The sequence below is a fragment of the Sminthopsis crassicaudata genome, chromosome 2 (genome assembly GCF_048593235.1).
Source record: "Sminthopsis crassicaudata isolate SCR6 chromosome 2, ASM4859323v1, whole genome shotgun sequence".
In the NCBI taxonomy this organism is placed as follows: Eukaryota; Metazoa; Chordata; class Mammalia; order Dasyuromorphia; family Dasyuridae; genus Sminthopsis; species Sminthopsis crassicaudata.
Window position 1 is genome coordinate 111,128,367 of NC_133618.1, and position 14,211 is coordinate 111,142,577.

At 36.1% G+C, this 14,211-nt stretch overlaps 1 long non-coding RNA gene across 1 annotated transcript in view; it reads right to left on the reverse strand.

Moving 5' to 3' along the window:
- LOC141554747 (uncharacterized) overlaps positions 1-12,307 on the reverse strand; it is a 29,567-nt gene extending 17,260 nt beyond the window's left edge. The window contains exons 1-3 of the long non-coding RNA XR_012485939.1: positions 11,651-12,307; positions 11,311-11,430; positions 11,045-11,182 (exon numbers count right to left, since the gene is read on the reverse strand). This is a non-coding gene — a long non-coding RNA (uncharacterized LOC141554747). The remainder of the gene's footprint in view (positions 1-11,044; positions 11,183-11,310; positions 11,431-11,650) is intronic.
- Between the last annotated feature and the right edge of the window lie 1,904 nt (positions 12,308-14,211).

The following is a 14,211-nucleotide window of genomic DNA, read 5'->3' on the forward strand; positions in this document are numbered from 1 at the left end:
TGAAGGAGTGCCAGGGAGAGTTTCAACCATATGAGCTTCAAAAGTTCAGAAGCATTAGCTGCCGAGTAGTCTAGGAACTAGAAGCTATACCAGAGTTTGCCAGCAGCCAAGCTGGGAAACAACTGCTTGAAGTAATGTAGCAGTGGGCTGGCAGAAACCAAGACATTGTGTCCTGTTGAAGCAAGAGAGCCACTGTTGCAGGAGTTAGGCTGATTCAGAAAGGAGCTTGATGCTATGAATTCTTTGCAGCAACCACTATAAGATTGTGCCTCCTCTCCCCAAGAATCAACATGGTAGTGAAGGAGTGGTTCCCTGAGGTTGGAGAGTATACTTTGAACCTCGGTTCTAAATCTTCTCAGTAAAAATCATTTTATAAAAGTTAATTGATGTTAACTAGTTAACTAACAGAGAGGGTACAAATCACTGGATCAAACAGTAATATAAAAAGATACTAATGATTAATACTGGGGATAATATACTGGAACTGGGGCTAGAGCTGATGACTTTAGCTACTCCCAAGCCATCAGAGGTACCCCTAGAGTGGGATGCAGCTAGCCAGGTCTCTGGAGGCTTGATTTATCAATGTAAATGAGATTTGGAATAAAAATCTCCAAGATTTATAGACTACAAATAAAATAAGTCCAATCTAAAATCTAGTCCAACTAGATGATCTCTAAAGTGCTTTAAATCTATTCAATCCTAAAGAAAAGAATCAGAATGGCAGGGAAATTTGAAACCATATTCCATTGTGGTTTAGTTGAAGGTACTAGGTATGTTTAACTTAAAGAAAAGAATTGATGCTAATTCCATAGAAAAGAAAGGGCATAAGGGTTCACATTTACAAAAATAATTATATCAGCTCTGTTTATAATGGCAAAGAACTGAAAACTAAGAGGATCCCCACTAATTGAAAAATGGATGAACTTGTGGCATATGAATAAAATAGGAATATTATTACAGCATAAGAAATGAAGGGGATGATTTCAGGGAAATCTGGGAAAGCTTGTATGAAATAATATAAATCTAAGTGAATTAGGAGAACAATTTATATAATAACATTGAGACTTAAGAACTCTGATTAATGAAATGAATAGACACAACTTCAGGGAACTGAAGCACGTTTCTCCCTTTATGATAGAAAGTCATGGGATTTGAGTTACAGAATGAGAAATGCAGGTATGGACATAACCAATGTGTGGATTTATTTTGCTTGAATTTGATTATTTATTATAAAAATTGTGATTTTTCTTTTTTTTTACTTTGGGATGGGAATTTGGAGGGGAAAAGGTAGAATTGCTAATGCTGCCAACATTATCAAAGAAAAAAAAGGATACTGTAAAATGCTCCTAAAAGACTAGAAGGAAAGAAGTATACACATATAAGCAGTTCAACTTTGAAAGCTGAACTTTAAATTCTGTTGATACTTTTTTTTTTTTTTAAAGCAAGCTATACATTATAAATATCATTTACCATGTAAGTCTCTTTTTTTCTGTTCTTTGCACATGGAAGTATTTTTAATGTTTACATTCAGAAAAAGTAAAATTTCAAAAAAGAATTTGTGAAGATATGATTGCTTCAAATATATGAATTATTTTCATAGAAATTAATGGTTATAAATATTCTGCTTGATTCAGAAAGCTAAATCAGAATGAATTTGTGAAAAGGATAGGGAGGATAATTTCAGATCAGTATTAAAGAATAACTTCCTAACCTAATAGAACTATCCAAAAATAGAAAGTACTACTTTGGGAGGTCATGAGTTCCTTCATGTCACTAGAGGTGTCCACACAAAGACTAAATGACTATTTGCCAGAGATTATATAGGTCATTCATACTTGAAATAGGAATAGACCTGAGGAACCCTGAAGTTATCCAGTTCTCCATAGAGAAATGTATATTATCTTCCCAATATGGCATTTCTAGTTCAGCATATCCAAAACAGAACTCATTGTCTTTCCCTCCAGACTTGCCCCTATTTTAAATTTAACTGAGACACATAGATTTGTAAGTGATTTATAAGATTGAAAATAGCCCAAAATTCATCCAACTTAATGACTATTTCTGATGATTCCGATGATAAATACAAACAATGATGGCAAATGAAAGAAATAACTAGAGTATTTAAACATTTTTTTAGGTTTTTATCACTGCTGCCAAGCAAAGATAAAAACTATGAAAAAGACTTATAAAGAAATAACTGGTTAAGAAGATGGTTTCTCTTGATCAGCAGGATGATTTCAGTGAGGCCTGGAGAGACTTACATGAACTGATGCTAAGTGAAGTGAGCAGAATCAGGAGATCATTGAGTACACTAACAACAAGATTATATGATCAATTTTGATGGACACGGTTCTTCTCCACAATGAGATGATTTAGGCCAGTTTTAATGATTTTGTGATGAAAAGAGCTATCTGCACCCACTTACAGAAATTCACAAAACATCAAATCCAAGAAAGGAACCAGAAATATAATGAATGGTTTCATATGTCTGTATGTGAAAGTACAAAGCAAGGTGAGCTGTTAGGTTCTTACTAAGTACTAAATCGGTACTTAACAATTCTCTAGTTCACACCTTTGGTTACATCCTTTAAGGGGAGTTTACCCCTTTGAACTTCTGAGAAGGAGTTTACATATGAAAAGGAGTTTATACAACCTTTAAAAGGAGCAAGTTCATTGGTTGAAGTAATTTTCCCACAAGCCCTTGAGTTCTCACACGCCCATTCTCTGGGAGGATAAAAGAAGACAACATTGGGCCCAGAGAGTGAGTCTACTCTAGGTCAGAGTTGGGATGGCTCTCTGGAGGAAGAAAAGTCTAGTCTGGGATTGAGTTGAGACAGCAGATCTCCTCCCAGAAAGCGATCGGCAGTTTCTGGAGATGAGAGAACATTACATTTTGGCGTCCACAATGTGGGGCAAGGACTTTTGCTTATCCTGACAAGGACTTATTCCGAGCCCTTCAGAGGAGCTAGCCCGGACCTTCACAGTGAGCTAAAAACCCCAACTCAAACAGGCAAATTTGACTTCATAGATCCCACTCTGAATTTGTATGATAGTACCTATTGGTGCACTTTAAAAATAATATTTACAATGGTCATAACATAAAAGAAAAGAACAATATCACAAATGAATACTGCCAAATTACAATAAACCAAGCTTGCCTGATGAAAAGATATGAGTTAGGTAATACAATAGAAAGTTTGAAATTTTAAGTTAATACTATCTAACTTCAGAAACTAGTCAAGTCACTTAATTGCTGTCAGACTGATCCTCATCTGAAAAATCAAGTTAATAGCCTCTACTAATGCACAGGGTTACTGTGAGGATAAAATGAAATAACATGAATTATTTGGAAAAATATAAGGTGCTATTAATATGTAAGAATGAATCCCCTTCCTTTCTTTGGAGAAATAGATGACTATGAATATAGAACACTGTGTTGATTAAAATTTTTGTTTTGCAGTATATTGCATGTGTCATATCTTTTTCCCTCAGATATGTACCTTATATTTCATGTTGACTTATTTCATAAATTAGAGGATCAAGCTTAGTTTGTAATATTGAAACAAAGCAGATAAATCTCTTAAATATTGAAACACTCAAATGGATTTGTGATTTCATTGATTAGAAATTTCCTTCCATGATAAATCTGTTAGGTTTTTACTAAGTGCTAATGAGATAATGAGATATTAGGTTCTTAGTAAGTGCTAAATCGCTACTTAACAATTCTCTAGTTCTGGCCTTTACTGGGAGTTTTACCCCTTCGAACTTCTGGGGAGGAGCTTGCATGCTGAGGAGGAGCAAGTTCATTGGTTGAAGTATTTTTCCCAGAAGCCCTTGTGTTAGCCTACGCCCATTTTCTGGGAGGATAAAAGAAGACACCATTGAGCAAGGAGAGAGTCTTGTCTGGGCCAGACCTGGGGCTGCTCTCTGGAGGAAGAGGAGTCTCTACACTAGGTCAGAGTTGGCAGCAGATCTACAGGAAGAAAAATCTGGCCCAGAGATTGAGTTGAGACAGCAGATCTCCTCCCAGAGAGTGATCGGTGGTTTCTGGAGACAACAGAACATTACATATGATGTTAGGTTTTTACTAAGTGCTAATGAGATAATAAGATATTAGGTTCTTAGTAAAAACCTAACATAAATCAGTCAGCATTTATTCATTACTTGCCATGTGCTAGACAGTATGCTAGACACTGGCTATTTAGACAAAAACAAAACAGTGTGTATCCTCAAGTAGTTTACACTGGGAAGGAACTTGTACATAAATACATAATTTAATTGTACATAAATTAGTATATCCTAAAAATATACAAAATAAATATAAAAATGAGCTGGGAGAATCAGATAAGGCTTCATGTCAAAAGTAGTCCTTGGATTGAATCTTGAAGAAAACAAATATTCTAATAGACAAGTTAATGAGGAAGTCCCTTCCAGAATTAAGGGATAGTCAGTGCAACCATACAAGAAATATGAAGTATCAGGTGCAAGAAGTCTGACTAGATGACTATACAAGAAATAGAATAACAGATAATAAGTCTGAAAAGCACCATCAAGTTGTAATGGCCTTGAAGTGTTAGTGTGGTTGACAGGTGAGTGTAGAATCAATGAGAAACCACTAGAATGTGCTAAGGAGCAGAGAGTTTGCTTTTAGAAAATCATAGCTTTGTAGCCATATGGAAAATAGTTGTAGAGGAGAAAGACGAAGCAGAGATACTAATCTGGGAACTTAGAATAGTGCATGGGAGAAGAGATAATGGCCTCAGCTTGTTGGTTAGGTGAGCATTTAATAGGTGTTGCAGAGGTAGAATTGGGAAGGTGAGGGAGAGTGAGAGTTTAAGGATAAAATTAAGGCTACCTAGGACCTGGGTATATTCCTGGGTAAATGGAAGAACAGAAATAGAGAAGTTTGGAAGAGGGCTGAGTTAGGAAGGAGAGATCATAGTAGATTTAAAACTGGAAGAGATTTTAGGAACCCTTTAATTTAAGTTCTTCATCTCAGTATCCACAGAGGAATAAAGCAATTTGTCTAGGATCACCCAGGTCATAATTGACTGAAGCAGCTTTCAAATCCAGGTTTTCCTGACTCTTAAATTTAACACTTTCCTCTATTTCTGGCTTCCTCATTAAAAAAGAAAAAATAAAAAGATATTTTTAAAATGAAATAAAAACTCTCAAGAAAAGAATTGGAAGGAGAATAAACAATTTATAAGAAGAAATGAAATACCTTACCTAAGAAATGGGATTCCTGAAAATTATAATAGGCTAACTAGAAATCAGTAACTCTTATGAGAGAGCAAAAAATGACAAATCATTCTATTATCTTTGCCAAAAAAAAACAAAAAAACAAAACAAAAAAAAACAAATAGGGCAACAAAGAGTTGAACACAACAGAACAACAAAATTTTGCCAATCCCAAACTACTTGCCACCATAAAAACTATTCTCTATAGCACTAATATTTAAATAAATGCAAATTAAAACAGCTCAGAAATTTCATCTCCCATTAGATTGGCAAAGACAAAAAAAGGAAAATGACAAATGTTGGGAGAAATTTCAAGAAGAAAACAGCCACATGAATGGATTGTTGATGAAACCTGCTACTCTGGAAAACAATTTGAAAGTATGCCTAAAAAGTTAACTAATCTATGCATACTGTTTGACCCAGAAATATCCTACAAGGAATACTTCAAAGAGATCAAACAAAGATATACAAAAAATACTTATAACAGCTCTTTTTGTAGGGGGGGAAGAACTGAAAAACAAGGTGGGATACCCAGCAGTTGGGAAATGGCTGAACAAATTAAGATATTTAAATAGAAAGGAATACTATTGTTTCATAAGAAATGAGGAAGAAGTCAATTTCAGAAAAATCTGGGAAGACTTATAAGAATTAATATAGGGTGGATTAAACAGAATTAGAAAGATAATTATTAATAAAATTGTAAAATAAAAAAAAAACTCTTAAAGATTTAAGACCTTTGATTAATGCAATGAACAGATACAATTACAAGGGACTGATAATGAAGCATGCTCCCTACTTCCTGACAAAGTGCAGGATATAATTGAAATACAGGATGAAGTATGCATATTTTGGACATGGCCAAAAATAGAATTTGTTTTTATTTCACTCATCACACTTATTTTAAGGATTTTGATTTTTTTTCCTAAACAGGGAAAGGGGAGAAGGAAGAAGAGAAAACAAATTCTTGTTAGTCAAAAAGTTGAAATAATTTTTTAAAAAGAAATTCACTTAAATTTTGGGCATGTTAAATATAAAAAATCTCAGAGACATGCTGGGGATTTTAAAAAACTTTTTTTTTCTGAACATAATATCAAATAAAATAAGTATTTCCATATACCATAATAGAACAGAATCATACATGAAACTGCAAATATCTATTATATACAACTTAATTTTCTTTTAAAGTATATAGAGTTCAATCTGTAGCTTTTAAAGTTCTATTTGACTTTTTTTCAAGTTTTTAAAAAAAATTTCAATATGTTTTTTTACTTTTCTTGTCTGCCATCCTATCCTATCTCATCTCCTCAAATTGGGAGAAAATAAAAATAAAAACAGATCCCTTGTAACAAAAATACAAATCCCCACATTGGCTGAGTCTGAACATATATGTTTTATTCTGCATTTTGAGTTAATTATCTCTCAAGAGATGAGTAGTGATGTGTTAGGGGTAGTATAGTAGTTCCTGGTTCCAAATGATGTACTTGGGATTTAGCATCAACCATTGAGATTAGTGTAGTCACCAAATATTGGCATCCAGTCATGTGAAGAATTCACCATGTCCATTCTCTTTGTCAAAAGAAAGGTTTATTTAGGAGAAGAGGTTATAGACAAAATGAAGAGATACAATAGGCATGGGAGTGGATATATGAAATAGAATTAGGAGAACATATAATTAACAAGGAAAGGGGTGTTTTCCCCAAAATTTATTTTAAAGAAACAGAATAAGCAAAAAACAAACAAACAAACAAACAAACAAAAAAACAGAAAAGGAGTACAAAACAAAATGAATCAAAATAAAAAAGAACATTGTCATGTGCCTAGAAGAACATCAGGGAGGATTCAAAATGTATAAAAACAAATTACTGGTTCAAGAAATTATGTATATTAGTATAAGAAATTATATTCATGAATATCCAACTTTTCTTTACTTCCTTGTAAATTGTTCCTTTATTCTCCACTGTGCACCTTTTATATTTCATATTTAACCCCTTAAGGAAAGGGGTTTTAACAATTAACAATGGAAAAGACAACTTCCTTAGTGGAACTCACAATTAACCAGGAGAAATGATATACTCCTTGAGGTGGGAGTATGACCTTAACTGACAGGTTAAAACCATAGAGGAGTTTAGCATCTTAACAGAGTTATCTATAAGAAAGAGAAAGATAGGAGGCAGCTAGGTGGCAGCTAGGCGGCAGCTAGGCGGCGCAGCGAATAGAGCACCAGCCTTGAATTCAGGAGGACCAGAGTTCAAATCTGGTCTCAGACACTTAACACTTCCTAGCTGTGTGACCCTGGGCAAGTCACTTATCCCCAGCCTCTGAGGGAAATTAATTAATTAATTAATTAATTAAATGAGGAAAGATACCATGAGGCATGAGGAAGGGGTGAAGTAAAGAAAAAGACACCATGACAGCCAACTCAAAGGGTTCAGCAAAGATTGTGTGGACCATGGACAGATTTTTAGGGGAAATTTAACCTCAGGGGTTTGACATAATGAATTTCTGATTAGACACAGCCACAGAGGACGGGACTATAAGGGTAAACTGATCCTCATTAGTGCTCTTCCCTGCTTGCCTCCAGAAGTAATTTTATCAGTAATGTAGGCTCTCACTGACAGCTACATCTAGTAACTCAGAACCTTTTCATGTAGCATGCTTCATCATCATTTTCTAGAATTATGATTGCTAATTTCATCGATCATAGTTTTCAAGCCTTTCAAAATTGTTTTTCTTTATAATTGTATTAATACTGTATAAATTATTCTACTGGTTCTTCTCTCTCACTGTGCTCCATTTGACATATCTTTCCAGTTTTTTCTGAAATTGTTCATTTTATAAATTTTTTTAATAGCAGAGGGGTGAAATCCTGACTACATGTCATTGACATACATAAGTGCTTCAGCAAATTGAGAAATATTTTAAATTTTAATATAAGTACAATAAAACACATAATGTTAATAAGTGGTTTTCTAAGTCAAAATGCATTCATAGACATCTTTATGCAAGGTTTAATGGAGCACATTTCTATTTAAGTTTGACACGACTATTATAAAGGACATGCTTTCTATCCCTTGAGAGGTGATAAAATAGAAGTATAGAAGATATGACCACTTAGGATTTCTTTTCTTCACTGTTGCAAAAGAATGCATTTAGAGGAAGGATAATTAAGGGTAATAATGAAAATATCAAAGGAAAAGAAATGACTGTCAATAAAATTCATTTTTGAATGCACAAAGAGAATAAAAGAATATTCAAAATGAGATAAATAAACTGAACAACTTTGGAAATGATATGTTGAATTTATTATATGTTTTAAGTCCATAATAGAGATTTGTGATTTTATTTTAGAATCTCTTTTTCTGTTCTTTGTATATATGGAAATGTTCCTGTTTGTTGATGTTTGCAAGTTTGCAAAAACAGAGGATAATAAAATCAGGACAGAGCCTTGGTTTTTAAGAGTTCCAGAGTTAAGGGATATGATATGGATAATTATACATCAAAGGATATTAAGAAAGGACAGTCATAGAGGTAGGCAGAAAACTGAGAAAAGGAGAATGGTCAAATACAATCAGAAAATAAAAAAGGATAGATCTTCATTTCTAAAATATGTAGAAAATTGACTCAAATTTGCAAGATTATATGATGATTAACTCTGAAGGACTTGGCTCAATTCCAATAGACTTGAGATGGAGAGAGCCATCCGTATCCAAAAAGAGGGCTTTTGGGGACTGAATGTGTATCACAACATAGTATTTTCACCATTTTTGCTTTTTTTTTTTTTTCTCATTTTTTTTTTCCCTTTTTGATCTGATTTTTCTTGTGCAGCATGATAAATGTGGAAATATGTATAGAAGAATTGCATGTGTTTAGCCTCTATTGGATTATTTGCTCTCTAGGGAAGGGAGGGAGAAAAATTTGGAACACAAAGTTTTGCAAAGATGAATTTTGAAAACTATCTTTACGTGTATTTTGAAAATAAAAAGTTATCATTTAAAAAAATTAAGGCCTAAGAAAAAACCATCTTTGGGGAGAATAACTTGACTTAAAAGATGAAATCAGAAGCCTAACTGAAATGTGAAGGTATGAAGTACAAACCATTTTTTTCCTTAAGAATTTGACTGAAAAAAGAAAGATATACAATGAAATCCTGTAGGAATAATAAGATTGAGTAAAAGTTTTTAAGAATGGTAGAGACTTAGAATCATAGAAGCTTACATTAGAAGGAACCTTGAAGGTAATTTAGTCCTATCTGGAGAAGGAATTTCATCTGTGACATCTGACAAGTGCTTATTTAACCTCTCCCTCCTCAGGTTGCCTGTGTCACTTTTGAATAGGTCTAGCTATTCTTTTATGAGCCCAAACTTGCCTCCACAGAGATTCTATCTAGTTATCCTAATCATGCCCTCCAAGATGAAATAGAACAACCATAATTTCTTTTTCACCTAACAGCTCTTCAGATATTTCAAAATTATGACAATGTGACATTTATATAGTACTTTTAAGTCTGCAGATTGTTTTGCACAGATTAGCTTGTTTAACCTGCCAATAAATTTGTAAGTTAGTTTTTATAGTTATTATCATCCTCATTTTACAGATGAGAAAACAAAGTTAAAAAAAAAAATTGGTGATTTGCTCATGGTCACACAGTGACCCAGGTTGGATTTGAACCCAGGCCTAAGTCAAGCACTCTACTATGCCACACTACCTTTAAATATAGCTATCATTTGCCCCTTAAACATAATATTTGCTAAGCTAAACTAAGCCATAGTTTAAAGTTTCTTCATTACCATAGTCATTCTCCTCTGGATCTATTCTAGTTTACTTCCTAAAATGTGGTACCCAGACTTGAACTAAAATTCTTTGAATGTGGCTTGACCAGAGAAGAGTAAAACTCTAAAGTCTATTTCAATCAGTGAAGCTTAAGATCATATTTCAGAACTTTAATGAATCCATGATGTCATCACCTCTTTCCTGGACGGTTGTAATGGTTGCTTTCTAATTGGGCTTCTTGCCTTTAGTTTTTTCTTTCTTGATCACCCTCCAACAACTTTCAAATTAATGTTCCTGAAATATAGAACTTATACCATGTCATTCCCCTGCTCAAAAAGCTCCACTGGCCCCTCCTAGCCTCTAGGATAAAGTAAAAGATTCTTTTGCCTTTTAAAGCCCTTCATAAACTGACTTCAGCCCATCTTTCCAAGTTTATTGTATATGATTGTACACTATTTTACATCTCCATTCCTATTTTCTAGACAAGGTGGACTAATTAATGTTCCATTTATATATGTGACATCATATGACATTGACATACACAACATTCCTTCTCTTGCACCTTTGAACAGGTTGTCCCTTCATTCCTTGCTCATCTTTGTCACATAAAATGATGAATTTCCTTCAAAATTCATCTCAAATGCTGATTCTCCTCAATTATTAGTGTCCACTGCACAGGAAATTACTTTGTGTCTACTTTGTATATATTTTGCATTTACTTTTCTGTGTGAATTTGCCTGAATCCAAGGATGTAAACTCCTTGGATACTGGAACTATTTTTGTTTTTGTAACTCTAGTACCTAGCACAGTGCCTGGCACATGTATGTTGAATAAATAAAAAAGCATTTGTTAAGCATCAGCTAAATATTAAGCTAGGCACAAGGGTACAAAGATAAAAATGAAACATCCCTTGTCCTCGAGGATTGACTAGGCAGTGCCATTAGGTATAGTAGAGGCAAGGAAATTATCCACAGGTATAAGAACAACTCTCCCCAAGTTCTTCTCATGGAGTGAAGCTTCCTTAGCAACTCACCTTCTTTTTGAGGAATGTCTTTTCTTTCAAACCTCATGGATATGGTCTTCAAAAGACAATAATAATAACTTGAGGCTGCTTCCACCTGTGTCCAGATCTATTCTACTTGAGCTTGCCAGGTCTGTATGTCCCACTTGACTAGACAATTTAGCAAAAAGAATTAGTATTCCTTTCTATTAAATAAATGAGCAAATAAGTCTCCCAGACTCAGTAGGGAAAGCATTTCTCTAGGCTGTACCCCCTCTGGGCTTACTTTCCCAACTCACATTAGAATAGTAAATTGGATGCCAGAGGGCAGTTGCCTTTAGGATTCCAGGAGTAATCCTGAGGGATTTTGCTTCTATTACTCTGAGCTCCTCTTCCAGGATATTCTCCCTACTGAGAAACTATGACAAGAACAAGAGTTACAAAAAAACAATTTCCCAAACCTGGTCCTGGATTCACTACTTTGCACACATTTTGTCTCTGGGGTCCAAGAGGGAACACAGGGACTTAGAGTGCACTTGGAAGTGCACTTCTACTCTTACAGAGGTCCCATTGAATTCACTTATGGATTATGGTGATGCTCCCTTGCTCAGATGGGCTAACTTCTTGAGGACAGAGTACCTTGGCTTGCAGGTGAATCCACTTGGGCCTGGGCCAGGCATCTCATAGCTGGTTGCTCCTCCCCAGACTGCTACCACTGCTGACTCGAGTGATCCCTGATACTCAGTAATTGCTGAGAAGACCCTTGATGGTTCTTCTGATCTTCCAAAACTCACAAGAATATAAGTCAATTCCATCTTCCCATACTTATTCACTTATAGCAGTAAAAGAATGAACACAAAAGAGACAAGGGACAGAATCCCTGTTATCTTCCATCTTGGGTTGCAGATTTAGAACTAGAAAAGACCTTAGACACTATCTAACCTAACCCCCTTATTTTACAAATGTAGAGACATAAAGTAACCCTGGGATATCTGGTTAAGTGTCCAGAGAACTTCTCCTGGCCCACACCCAACCGCTCCTAGCTATCACCTCTGGAGCTGAAAGAGACTACTACCCGTGAAGCTCTGATTTGCACTTAGTAGTAGATTCAGTCTGAAGGAAAGGGAGAACAGAAGGTCAAAAGGCCATGGGCACCCAGCTTTTCCACAAGGATAAAGAGATTTCTAGCTTTCCACAAGAATGGCTGCTCTTATAAAGTGACCCCCATCTCTGTCCTCTTTTTCCTCTGGATCTCAGCACCTCCTCCCAGGCATCATCCTGCCCTGTCCTGCCCACAATGGCTTCTTGTTTCTTCTTCCCAGAAGCCCCTTCTCGCTAAGGTCAAGGTCAAGAGTAGATCTCAGCAATCTGGTTAACTGATCATTCTGGAAACCAGTCCCCTCTCCTTCTTTCTGCCCCCTTGTGGGCTGAACACACAAGTATTAGGAAAACCTAGGGAAGAAACCCCCAGAATGGGGGAGAACAAGGAAAAGCCACAGGCACAGGAGTCCTATAATCTAAACCTTGAAGGAAGTGAGGTGGTCTAAGGGGCGAACATGAGGAAGGAATGCTTGCAAGCATGGGGGGTAGCCTGCACAAGGCACTGAGATGAAGGAAGTGCTCTGTGAGCAACAGCAGGCAATCTGTCCACATTTATCAAGTACCTGTGAGCACCAGGCTTTGGACAAAGACTGAGTTTACAAAGAAAGGCAAAGGATAGCTCCAGGAGGCTCATGAGCTAATTCAAAGAGTCATATACAATTAAAAAGACCACTGTAGTTGGGAGGAGGGGAAGTAGAGGATTCATATTTATTGGATCTGCAAAGGTAGGCAAAATACCCATAAAGGAATTTACATTGATCCTAGAAGCAATAGGAACTCCTTGGATTTTACTGAGTAGAGGAATAGCATGGTCAGATCCACATTTTAGGAAAAATCCCTTTGGCAGCTATGTGGAGGACAGATTGAAGTCTTCGAGCAGGGAACCTTCTTAGGTGAGAAAGATAAACCAACACGGTAGAGTAGAAGAATCAGGTCTGCCCCAGCATTTCCTCCATATGACATGATACTAGACTCCAAGGAAAAATCAGAATCATTTTTCCAGCCCAAGTAGGATTCCAAACTGTGCCTTTAAGCAAGAAGTGGTACCTAGTCTTGTACAGGCAGACATAATGATGTGCAAAGAGCACCACAGAGCTGGCCCACAGACTTACAAATCCAGGAAGGGGCCTGTGCTCATGGGTGGTGGTCCAGAGGAGGGCTGAGCTTTCCAAGTGGGCAAGGAAGGGCAAAAGAAAGCAGCTGTTTGGCCTCCAGCTCTAGAGCAGGGTCTCTGCTCTAGCTTGCAGCCCAAATTGAATCCAGCCCCTGCATAACCAAGAGAGGAAGTCTGCAATCACTGTGTCTACAGAGCCATCCCACTGGATGGAAGGGAATGGAGACAACACCTCCAGCCGAGGTCAAGGTTATTTTGTGCAAATCCAAACCAGAGTACAGAGCTGGAAAAGTTCGTACCAGGAAGCAGCAATCAAATTAAGCTCTGGATCAGACAGTTCATGACAACTAAAAAGTTTAAAAGATATAATTTCTGGGTAATCATCTTATTAGTTATGACCAGCAAAAAATTAATAAAAGGATTGCCATTTGGCCTTCTCTTTAAGCGAAGGTCTCCTGATGCTTATATACCCTTGGAAGTGGGTGTTCTTGATAAGTGGCAATCAACTCTGTAGTTAATAATTAATGAAAGAATGAATATTATAGTAAGAGGTGGGCCTGGGGGATAAGACTCTGGTCACTCAGTCTTGAACAGATTTATCTCTAGTCAAACCATTCCCACCTAGAGGGTCTACCTCCACTCAAACCTGAATGCCTAGAACACAATGGGCCAGAATTCATCTAGAATAGAATTTCTTCATCTTTTGACCAGATCTAAACTTTCCCAGTTAGATAAGTCTCACTTAAGATTTCATTTCATTATCAGCCCTGCCCTTCAGAGAACTTAAATTTTGACCTAATCTCCCAGAAAGAAAATACAAAGGGAAAAAATCCTAGATCACCTCAATATTAACAATTGATGTTTTAATAATCATTTCTCTCACATGCTAAGCAAACTAAAATTTTGAAATCTCCAGCCTAAGTTTTCCTGGTAACCTCAGAGAAAACAGCACTTCATAGCCCAAGAAAGCACCAACAAGACCCAA